Source organism: Bubalus kerabau, chromosome 1, assembly GCF_029407905.1.
Source record: "Bubalus kerabau isolate K-KA32 ecotype Philippines breed swamp buffalo chromosome 1, PCC_UOA_SB_1v2, whole genome shotgun sequence".
Lineage (NCBI taxonomy): Eukaryota > Metazoa > Chordata > Mammalia > Artiodactyla > Bovidae > Bubalus > Bubalus kerabau.
In genome coordinates this window covers 187,521,526-187,531,686 of record NC_073624.1, presented here as the reverse complement: position 1 = coordinate 187,531,686, position 10,161 = coordinate 187,521,526, and the positions used below count along the sequence as shown (strand labels likewise).

The following is a 10,161-nucleotide window of genomic DNA, read 5'->3' as shown; positions in this document are numbered from 1 at the left end:
CCACAGCGAAGACCCAGCGCAGCCCAAAGCAAAGAAACAAACGGACTTAAATCAGCAGGTTTGATCACCCATGTACCAAACCCTTCGGCAGGTCCAGTGCCTTCTCAATAAAGTCCACGTTCCTCCCCTGCCTCCTGCCTCTCTCCCTCTCCCCCACTGTGATCCAGGCACTCAGGCCTCCTCACTGTTCCTCCAACACACCAGGTGCAGTCCTGCCCCAGGGCCTTTGCACATGCTGTGCGTATTGTCTGACACACTATTCCCCAAACTCTTCTCATTACTGAGCCCTCAACCTAAGTGTCACCTCCCCCCTAGAAGCCTTCCCTGATCACCCTATCTGAGCACATCTTGATCATTCTTCACCTCTATTCATTCTCTTCCTGGCTCCAATCCTCATATGGAAAAATTCCTGCACTTGTCAGGGATGACTTACCTGTTCAACGTCCACCTCTCCTGCTATAGCCGTGTCACCCTGGGCAAGCCCCTGCTTTCCTCTGAGCCTCAGTTTGTTCATCTGTCAAACCGGTGTATGAGCCACCCAGGTGGTAAGCCCAGAGTTGGTGATCTTGTTCCCTGCTGTGTACCAGCCCCTAGAACAGTGCCAAAAAAATGAATGGATGGATGAACAAACAATGCACACATTCATTCACTCTCTCAGGGCCCAGTTTCATCCTGCTCAGTCCCTCTCTGGCCGCCTCTGTGAGGCCAACAAACTGGGTTTAAGTGAAGGGGTGCAGGGTACAGATATTACGGGGGCCTTCGTGTCCCCCATGTTTGTCCCTGCTCCTGCCTGTAAAGGCAGGCAGATGGGCTCATAACGTCTACTGATTCTCAGCCATGACATCTCCATCTGGACACATGCCCCGCCCACTCATCAGAGGACCTGCGTGGGAGCGTGTGCACAGCTCCCTTGTGTATGGCCAGGACCGCGTGGCCACCTGGGCTGGCGTCACCCCCGCAAAATATCAACCCTCACTCGCCTTGCCACATTTCTCCTCCTGCCCCTCTACATCCAATCAGCCAGCCGCCTCTTGACTGTGAGTTTCAAAAGCTGACACATTGGAGGTAGGGAGGAAGGAGAGTGAGGTGCCTCGGAACATCCCAGGAGGAGTCATGTTAATTGAGCACTTACTATGTCCTGGGCCCTGTTCCAAGGTCTTTGTTGAAGTTTGCACATCTAATTTGTTCACAATCCTATGAGGTAGAAAGTCTGTATTATTAGCCCCAAATTATAGGTGGGAAAACCGAAGCACCAAGAGACAATGTGACTGGCCAAAGGCACAGAGCTGGGAAGCATGTTTGATCGCATCAGTGTCTCCAGGAGCAGAAAGAACATGGAAAGCATCCTATGTGTCTCTCCACAGGGACCAGTTACAACAGTCTGTTTCATATTCCAAAGAATTGCAAACAGGCGTTCCAACAAAAATTTGTACACGTGTATTCATAGCAGTATGATTCATGGTAAGCCAAAAGGCAGAAACAACACAATTGTCCGTCGACAGGTGAAGGATAAACAAAATGTGGTCCATCCATACAGTGGAATATTATTCATCTTTAAAAAAAATAAAAAGAAGGAGATTCTGACACATGCTACGATACGGATGAACCATGAAAATACTATAAATAAAATAAGCCAGACGCAAAAAGATAAATACTGTCTGTTTCCACTTGCAGGAGGTCCCTAAAAGAGTTTCTGATCCATAGAGATGGGAAGTAGATGGTGCAGGCCAAGGGCTGGGGGAAGGGATGGTGAGTCAGTGCTTAATGGGGACAGTTTCAGTTTGGGAAAGATGAGAAGGTTCTGGAGATGGATGGTGGGCATGGTTGTACGGCAGTGTGAATGTACTTAATGCCACTGAATTATACACTTAAAAATGGTTAAAACTGTAAATTTTGTTATACATATTTTATAATATGTATTTTTTAATTTCAGAAGAAATGAAGCACAGATACATTGTACAACATGGATAAACCTTGAAAACCTTATGTTCATTGAAAGAAGCCAGACATAAAAGACCACATGTTGTAGGATTCCATTTATATGAATCCAGGCAAATCCAGAGAGTCAGAGAATGGATTTGTGGTTGCCAGGGGCTGGGGGAGGGGAAGTGAGAGTGATCACTAATGGGGATGGGGTTGCTTTTTGGGGTGATGGGAAGGTTCTGGAAGTAAGCATGGGAGATGGTTGTACAACTTTATGAATATACTCACTGCCACTGAACTGTGCATTTTAAAATGCACACTTAAGTGTTTAAAATGGTAAATTTTATACTACGTCTATTTTACCCCAATAAAAGAAAGAAAAAAAACCCAGCCTGGTTTATTCTCTCAGTGGAGTAGTCGGCAGGTGTATAAATAGTGAGAATCCATGTGCCCATAAGAAATGATCTCAAAGGTATATGGCTAAGCGTTAGCAAAGAAAGTGCAGGATATCATTTGAGTACATACACTTGTGTGTGAAAAAAAAATCGAGAAGGGAAGAAAAATATACCCACAGGTGCTTTTGTGTACACATACCATCCCTGGAAGGAACACAGGGACAAAGCTGGCTGCCTCAGGATGGACCCTGGATGACCTACCCTGGAGGGAGATTTTTCCCTCTGTGAACTCTTTTGTACTTCAAAAGGCAGAAAAGCATGATGGCTAAAAACCCAGCTCTATCTCTGTCCGGCTGTGTGACCTTGGGCAAGTCACTTAACCTCTCTGTGCCTCAGTGGCCTCATCTACAAAACAGGAAAGATGACATCAACCTCAGAGGGCTGTTTGGACAAAGACGTGTTTCCGTGGTGGCTCAGATGGTAAAGGATCTGCCTGCAATGTGGGAGACCTGGGTTCGATCCCTAGGTCAGGAAGATCCCCTGGAGAAGGGAATGGCAACTCACTTCAGTATTTGTGCCAGGAAAATCCCACGGACAGAGAAGCCTGGAGGGCTACAGTCCATAGGGTCACAGAGTCGGACACGACTGAGCAACTAACACTTTCACTTTTTCATGACAAATTAAAACCCATCAGGTGTTGAAAATAAGCCTTCGCATGAGGCAGGTGCCATTTAAGCAATGCTCTCGACTTCTTGAGGGCTTCCCAGATGGCACTAATGGTAAAGAATCTGCCTGCCAGTACAGGAGACTTTAAAAACCATGGGTTCAATCCATGGATTGGGAAGATCCCATGGAGGAAGAAATGGCAACCTGCTCCAGTATTCTTGCCTGGAGAATCCCATGGACAGAGGAGCATGGCAGGCTACAGTCCATGGGGTGACAGAGTCAGACATGACTGAAGCAACTTAGCAGCACATCTTGACTTCTATACCCTATTTCATCTTTATCTAAACAAACAACTATCTAAGATTAAATTTTTAAAACATTGAATGGACGGTGCGTGGAGAGTGCTGAGCACCTGGCACCCAGCCCGTGCTTGGCATCTGCAATCCATGAGCTGGTGAGCTCACCCTTTCCTTCTCCTCCCCTCCCCCATCCACATCCCCCATGGACTCAGCCTCATAGCAAGTGACGCAACCTGGGGAAACCGAGTCCCTCGGGCCACAGGTATTCCCGCAACACCTTGCCTGCATGAAGGCAGGGGGTGTGGGGGGTGTGTGGGAGGGAGGACCCTCCTGGCATTTGGTTCTCAGGGGAGGGTGGAGGGTGAGAACCGGCTCCTATTTGACTTAAATAGCATCTCGAAGGAGCCAGTTGCCATGACTTCAGGAGGAAGTCTCTGGCTGGGGTGGAGCCTGGCCGGGTGCCCCAGGAGGGACCTCATTCCTTCCCCAGGGGCTGACCTGGCTCACCCTCAGGCTCTGGACTCAGGCCAGTGTGGATCTGCATCCAGCCTTTCTTCACACCCTGTGACCTGTTCCTCTTCTGTGAATTAAGAATATTAAAAAAAACAAAACTCCAGTCTTGGGCTGTTGGGGGAATTTAACAGGATGCAAAATGCCCAGCTCCGGGTTAGGAGATCTCACGATTATTCTTATATCCTTGGGAGAAAGTGATTTTCAATATGATCCCACTTAGGATCCCCAGACCATTTCTATGCACAGAAAAATGTCAGCAGTGGTTATGTGTGGGGACTGTAATATAAATAATAATAGCTGGTACTTATTAAGCATATGCTAAGTGCTTTAGCCAGGGGTCCCCAACCTGTTCCAATGCATTGGCCACCTGATGTGAAGAGCCAACTCATTGGAAAAGACCCTGATGCTGGGAAAGATTGAGGGTGAAAGGAGAAGAGGGGGTGCAGGATAAGATGGTTGGATGGCATCACTGACTCACTGGACATGAATCTGAGCAAACTCTGGGAGATAGTGAAGGACAGGGAAGGTTTGGCGTGCTGCAGTCCGCGAGGTTGCAAAGAGTCAGACACAACTTAGCGAATGAACAATGACATGCATTCTTCTCTCTCCCCAATCCCTCGTTCAACCCCATGGACTCAGACGTGGTCTTCCAGTCATTGACCACCAGATTTACATCTTCAAAAGGCATCTCTGCCCCTAATTCCTAATATCCAGCTGGCCCCCGACATCTCCATGTGGGAACCTAATAACACATCAAAGTCAAATCTTGACGCTCACCCCCCCACACACAAACTCGTTCCTCCCTCATCCTTCCGTCTCAGCTGACGGCAGCTCCAGCCATCCAGGTGCTCAATTCAGACACGCTAGCATCATCTTCAGCTTTCCTCTTTCCCCCACACCTCACAGCCCATCCGTTAGAAAACTGCCTTGGTTCTGTATCCACAATCTACCCAGAGAGTGTCCACTTCTCCATCTTCTATATCCTCCGGTCCAGCTCCATCACTGGCACCTTGGACCAGTGCGGCTGCTTCCACCCTGGTTCCTCTCCTTTCCATCCTTGCTGCCCAGTCTGTCCTGCCCATATCAGCCACCAGAGAGCGCCCGTGAGCGCCCGAGTCGGGCCCCGCCCCTCATCTGCCCACAGCCCTCCAGCTCCCACCTCCCTTGGGGAAATAGCCCCAAATCTGTCCTGCATGACCTGCCCCAGTCCCGTCCCTACCCTTGCTTCATCCCTCTCTCTCCCTGCTCCAGCCACACAGGCCTCCTCGCTGTTCCTCCAGGTCAGGGCATGGAGCTGCCCCAGGACATTTTCATAGGCTGTGCCCTCTGTGATCGCTTCAAATGCCTTTGGTCTCTACTCAGATGCCAACCTCTGCCTGAGCCCTGCCGTGAACACCTTGTTTAAGATTGACTTTCCCACACATCTTCATCCTTTTGTGGCTTGATTTTGTTTTCCTTTGCTCACCCACCATACATTTTACCGGTTTATTTTTTAATGTACAGTATCAGCTCTTGGCGGAGAAGGCAATGGCAACCCACTCCAGTATTCTTGCCTGGAAAATCCCATGGACAGAGGAGTCCATGGGGTCACTAAGAGTCGGACACAACTGAGCGACTTCACTTTCACTTTCATGCATTGGAGAAGGAAATGGCAACCCACTCCAGCGTTCTTGCCTGGAAAATCCCAGGGACAGGGGAGCCTGGTGGGCTGCCGTCTATGGGGTTGCACAGAGTCGGACACAACTGAAGCGACTTAGCAGCAGCAACAGCAGTAGCAGCAGCTCTTGCAAACCGAGACCTTCATTCTGTCCTATTCATGACTTCTTCCCAGAACTTAGGACAGCATCTGACACACATTTAATATTTGTGGAATAATTAAATGCTTAAGGAAAGTCCCCAAACTATCGAATGAGTGAGAACCTACTATTGCTAGGCCCTGGAAGATCTGTCCAGGAGGAAAAAAAAAAATTACAATTAGGGACAGGTGGGTAACCCATGGGGGTTCTCAGGTGGCTCAGTGGTAAAGAATCTGCCTGCCAATGCAAGAGATTCAGGAGACATGGGCTCAAGCCCTGGATCACGAAGATCCCCTGGAGGAGGAAATGGCAACCCACTCCAATATTCTTGCATGGACAGAGCAGCCTGGCAAGCTACAGTCCATGGGGTCACAAAGACTCAGACATGATTGAGCGACCAGGTAACCCATGAAAAGACCACGTCCTTAAGCAGTGCAGGCCAGACTTTTCTGACTCAGCCCCAAAGTGTGGCAACAGCAAAATAAAAGGGAATACCTTCCCTCCCAGGTCTCCCTGGGGGCTGTGATGATGAGCCTGCCATCCCATGAGCTTGGCCCTCCACCTTTGGCCTCTGCGCTTCCCCTCACATCTTGAGTTTCTGACTCGGAGGACGTTTTCTCTTCTGAGTACATTCACAGAATCCTCTCGCACTCTGGGCCAGCCGCACGTGAGCCTGGAAAGAATATGTAAAGGTCAATGTCTATAATTGAATTTTCCCCCCCAGATAAAAATAGCATCTTTGTAATCGTTTAAATGGTTCTGAGGGAAGGAAAGAGAGAGAGAAAGGGAGCAATACCTGCAAGTTGAAAAATTACAGGCTCTGGTCTCAAGTCCACCTGAGCACCAACTACCCATCACTGAGTGAGTGTCTTCCCTCATAACCTGGTGCATGAATGTGTGTGCGCGTGCACACACACACGCACACCTGATCACAGGTGATGATGACTGAGTGCTAAACTGAGGTCAGTTTAGCTGGGATCAGAGGTTTCACCCAAATGAGTGGCCCCCACATGGAGGACCCTAGTAGTTGATATGGGGCTGGCGGCAGGGGTGAGGGCGTCTTGTGCCCTCTGCTCTGAGCCTGGGTTTCTCCTCCCTCCACACAGGTATTGGACTCTGTTTTCTCTCTGCCCTTCTAGGGAGAACATCCCTGATACCGTTGAGTCTGGACCCCACATTCTGTGCCCCCCACCGATGCTGTCCTCAAATTCTCCCCTCCCACTCCATCCTGTTTGTGGTCTGGGGGAGGGGGAGTAGGGGGAAAGGTATGGGCCACTGAAATAAAGTTCCTCCCTATTCATTTTGAGCACAGGAAGATTTACCATTATCTCCTCTGGCCTTTCTGCAGAGTTAACACTGAGTCACAGAACCTTCCTCCTGGCAGAGGTGTGTCACAGGCCTCCTCCCCTGGAAACTCGCCCTTGGCTCCCCTCTCCAGACCTCAAGTTCTCCACTTGGGTCGGTCAATTTCCCAGACCAAACCTCAGATTTCCTCACCTGGACTGGTTATTTCGCACGTATATTCAGTCACATAGAGAAGGTACTATAAATGGCAGCATGCTGGGTTGAAAATAATCCAATAAGTATTTACCAAGCCCCTACTGTGTGGCGGGCTGTCCAGGGCACCAGAGACGCTGCAGAGACACAGACATCACAGACGAAATACCCTGCCCTGGCTTCAGCAATTAACCAAATTGAATTTGTAATGGGGGCAGAAGCAAAGCAGGTGTAGCCAGACCATGTGCCCACGTGCATGGGGGGGGAAAAAGACTGACAGGAAAACCATCAAAATAGTAACAATGGTTATGGGGGGAGGAGGGCTAGGATATCTGAGGACGGGGTAATCTGCATCGAAAGGGTACTTCCCAAATCTCAGGACGCTTATGTGAATTTCGCCTTAATAAAAATTGAAAGAAGAAAAGCAAAGAGCACAGCCCTGGAGTTAATGGATGATGTGAAATTGTCTAGATAAAAATCTCAGACTAGGAACTTCACAGGAGGAAATCCTGGGTACATCTGAGGATCCATAATCAACAAGTGAACAATACATTTCTAAGGACAGAAAAGAAATAGGGTCATCTCATCCAGTGGAGTCACTACCAGGAAGGATTTAATCAGCCCGTATTTTGTATCAAGAATCTCCACCGTGACACTTTGCTAAAAGGATGTGTCCATTTCTTTCCGTTTTTCTTTTTGCATGTAAAAATTTACTTATATAAAGAGGCTTATACCAATATTTCCAATAAAGTTGTTTTTAATTAGTAAAAGAGAAGGAAAATAAAAAGAAGGAAGGAAAAAGAAAAAGAGGGAGTGAGAGAGGAAGAAAAGAAAGAACTTATATATCTGATCTCTTATTAGTTGTTCCAGGACATTTTCCCAAGAAAATAGTTGTGGATGGGAACTTACAAGTAGCTACCAGGGTGTTATTTCCTGGTCTATAATAGCAACACATTAGATACAACCTAAATGCTTAACAATAGAGGATGAATTTGAAAAAAAAAAAAAACACTATGTTGCCATGAAACAAATTACAATTGTATAATTGCATAGAAAAAAAGACTAAAAGGAAGCACACTTAGAAGCTGGCACCCTGAGCAAGATAACAGCCAAGCTTTATATCTTCTTTTTAGTGTATTGAGATTTTCTAAATTTCCTGCAGTGAATGATGTTCCTTCTGCGGTCAGAGCGAGGATAAACAACATCAATACATCCTTGTTCTCAAAGAAAGTAGAGGGAGAAAGGAAGCCTGGCTAAAGCTGGGGAGTGGGGGGTGGTCCTGACTCCATCATTATCCGCTGTATCACTAATACGCCATGATCTTGGTTTTCTTGCCTGTAGAATGGAAATAACGAGATCTACATGACCACAGGGGTTTCAGGACGAGGACCTGACAAGCCCAGCCAAGGACGGCATTATTGACCCTCATCAGAAACTGTCATCTCTTGTCTTCAGACCACCCCAGCCCCCTCTGGCTTCCTGACTTCCCTCTCTGGCCCCTGGCAGCCCAAGAGAGTTTTTTTTTGTAAAGAAATCATAGATGAAACCTCTTCCCTTCCCTGTTCAGAGACCCTCCTCTATTCTATGAAGCAGATACAGTATCATCAATTCCATCTGGCAAATGGGGAAACCAAGGCTTGAGGATGCTCTGCTCCTTTCTGGGCTCTCTGATCTCAAGGTCACCCAACTATTGAGAAGCAGATCCAGGACTTGAACCCAGGATGGTCTAGCTCTCAAGGCTATGTGCCTAATCACTGCACCATACAACTTGTCCTCATCCCCTTCCTGCCCTCCCCTCCTCCCCTCTCCCCCTCGCTCACTCTGCTCCAGCCACCCAGGCCACCATTTCCCCAACATGGCACACCCTATCCTGCCTCAGGAAAATCGAACCAGAATGAGATTCTACTTTGCACTGATCAGATTGGGAGAGAATTGGAAAATATTGGATGAAATCAAGTATTGATGGGGGTGAGGAGAACAGGACTCATATACCGCAGATGTGCAGCCTGACTGTATTAAAACCCCAGAGCAGCAGCTCCAGCCCTCGGCCATTAACCCAGAGAACCAGCTGCACATGTGTGCAAAGACTCGTGTTCAAAGGTGTGCTCTGGGGCTTCCTGGGCAGTCCAGTGGTTAACAGTCCACCTACCAATGCGGGGGACATGGGCTGGATCCCTAGTCTGGGAAGATCCCACATGCTGTGGAGCAACTAAGCCCGTGCACTGCAACTACGGAGCCTAAGTACTACAACCACTGAAACCTGCACACCTAGAGCCCAAGCTCCGCCACAAGAGAAGCCACCGCAACGAGAAGCCTGCGCACTGCAACTAGAGAGTAGCCCCTGCTTGCCGCAACTAGAGAAAGCCTGCACTCAGTAACGAAGACCCAGCCAGCACAGCCAAAAATGAAAAACAAAAGCGTGCCCTGTGGAGTTGGTGACATATGTCTAGCAGGTGGGGATGTGGTAGATAAACCATGAAACATGCATCTTATGGAAATGCATGCAGCCATTAAAAAAAGGGAGAGGCTGATCCACGTGTCCTGATCTGGTGAGGTCTCTGAGATGAAGGTCATTTGGTCCTACTATTGGGATACTGTCTGTCCTGGGAATAGTAATTCATTTAGAGAGTGCTAATTAGCTGTCTGGCACTGTGCAAGCCACAGTCTCTGAATTATTTCATTAGTCACTCCCATTTTACAGATGGGAAACAGAGGCCCAGAGAGATTAAGCAACTGATCCAAGGTCGCACAGCCAGTGCATAGGAGAGCTGGGAATTAAACACGAGTTCTGTGATGTCCACCTCTGTGTTCTTACCCTCTCTGCTCCTTGCGTCATTCATTCATTCCATAAACACTGATGATCACTGTGTGCCTGGCCCTGTTCTAAACACCAGAGACCCAGCAGAGAACAGGAGTGACAATATCTCCCACTTTCTTGGAGCTGCTGGAAGCTGGAGAGAGAGAATATGCAAGTCAGTGAACAAAAAGTGATCATTTCAAATAGCGATAAATGACAAGCAGTACTGAAACAGGGTGATATGGGGGAAAAGTGATGATGTAAGGGGATGCAAC

The 10,161-nt window shown here is 48.1% G+C and overlaps 2 long non-coding RNA genes across 2 annotated transcripts; one reads left to right on the top strand and one right to left on the bottom strand.

The window, feature by feature from the left end:
• Positions 1-444: 444 nt before the first annotated feature.
• On the bottom strand, positions 445-7,216 carry LOC129642067 (uncharacterized). The gene is made up of 3 exons (XR_008709526.1): positions 7,090-7,216; positions 6,088-6,265; positions 445-590 (listed from the first exon to the last, which is right to left on the bottom strand). It is a non-coding gene; the product is annotated as an uncharacterized LOC129642067 (long non-coding RNA).
• Positions 5,912-8,924, top strand: LOC129642068 (uncharacterized). The gene is made up of 3 exons (XR_008709527.1): positions 5,912-5,993; positions 6,941-7,132; positions 8,431-8,924. It is a non-coding gene; the product is annotated as an uncharacterized LOC129642068 (long non-coding RNA).
• Positions 8,925-10,161: the final 1,237 nt, after the last annotated feature.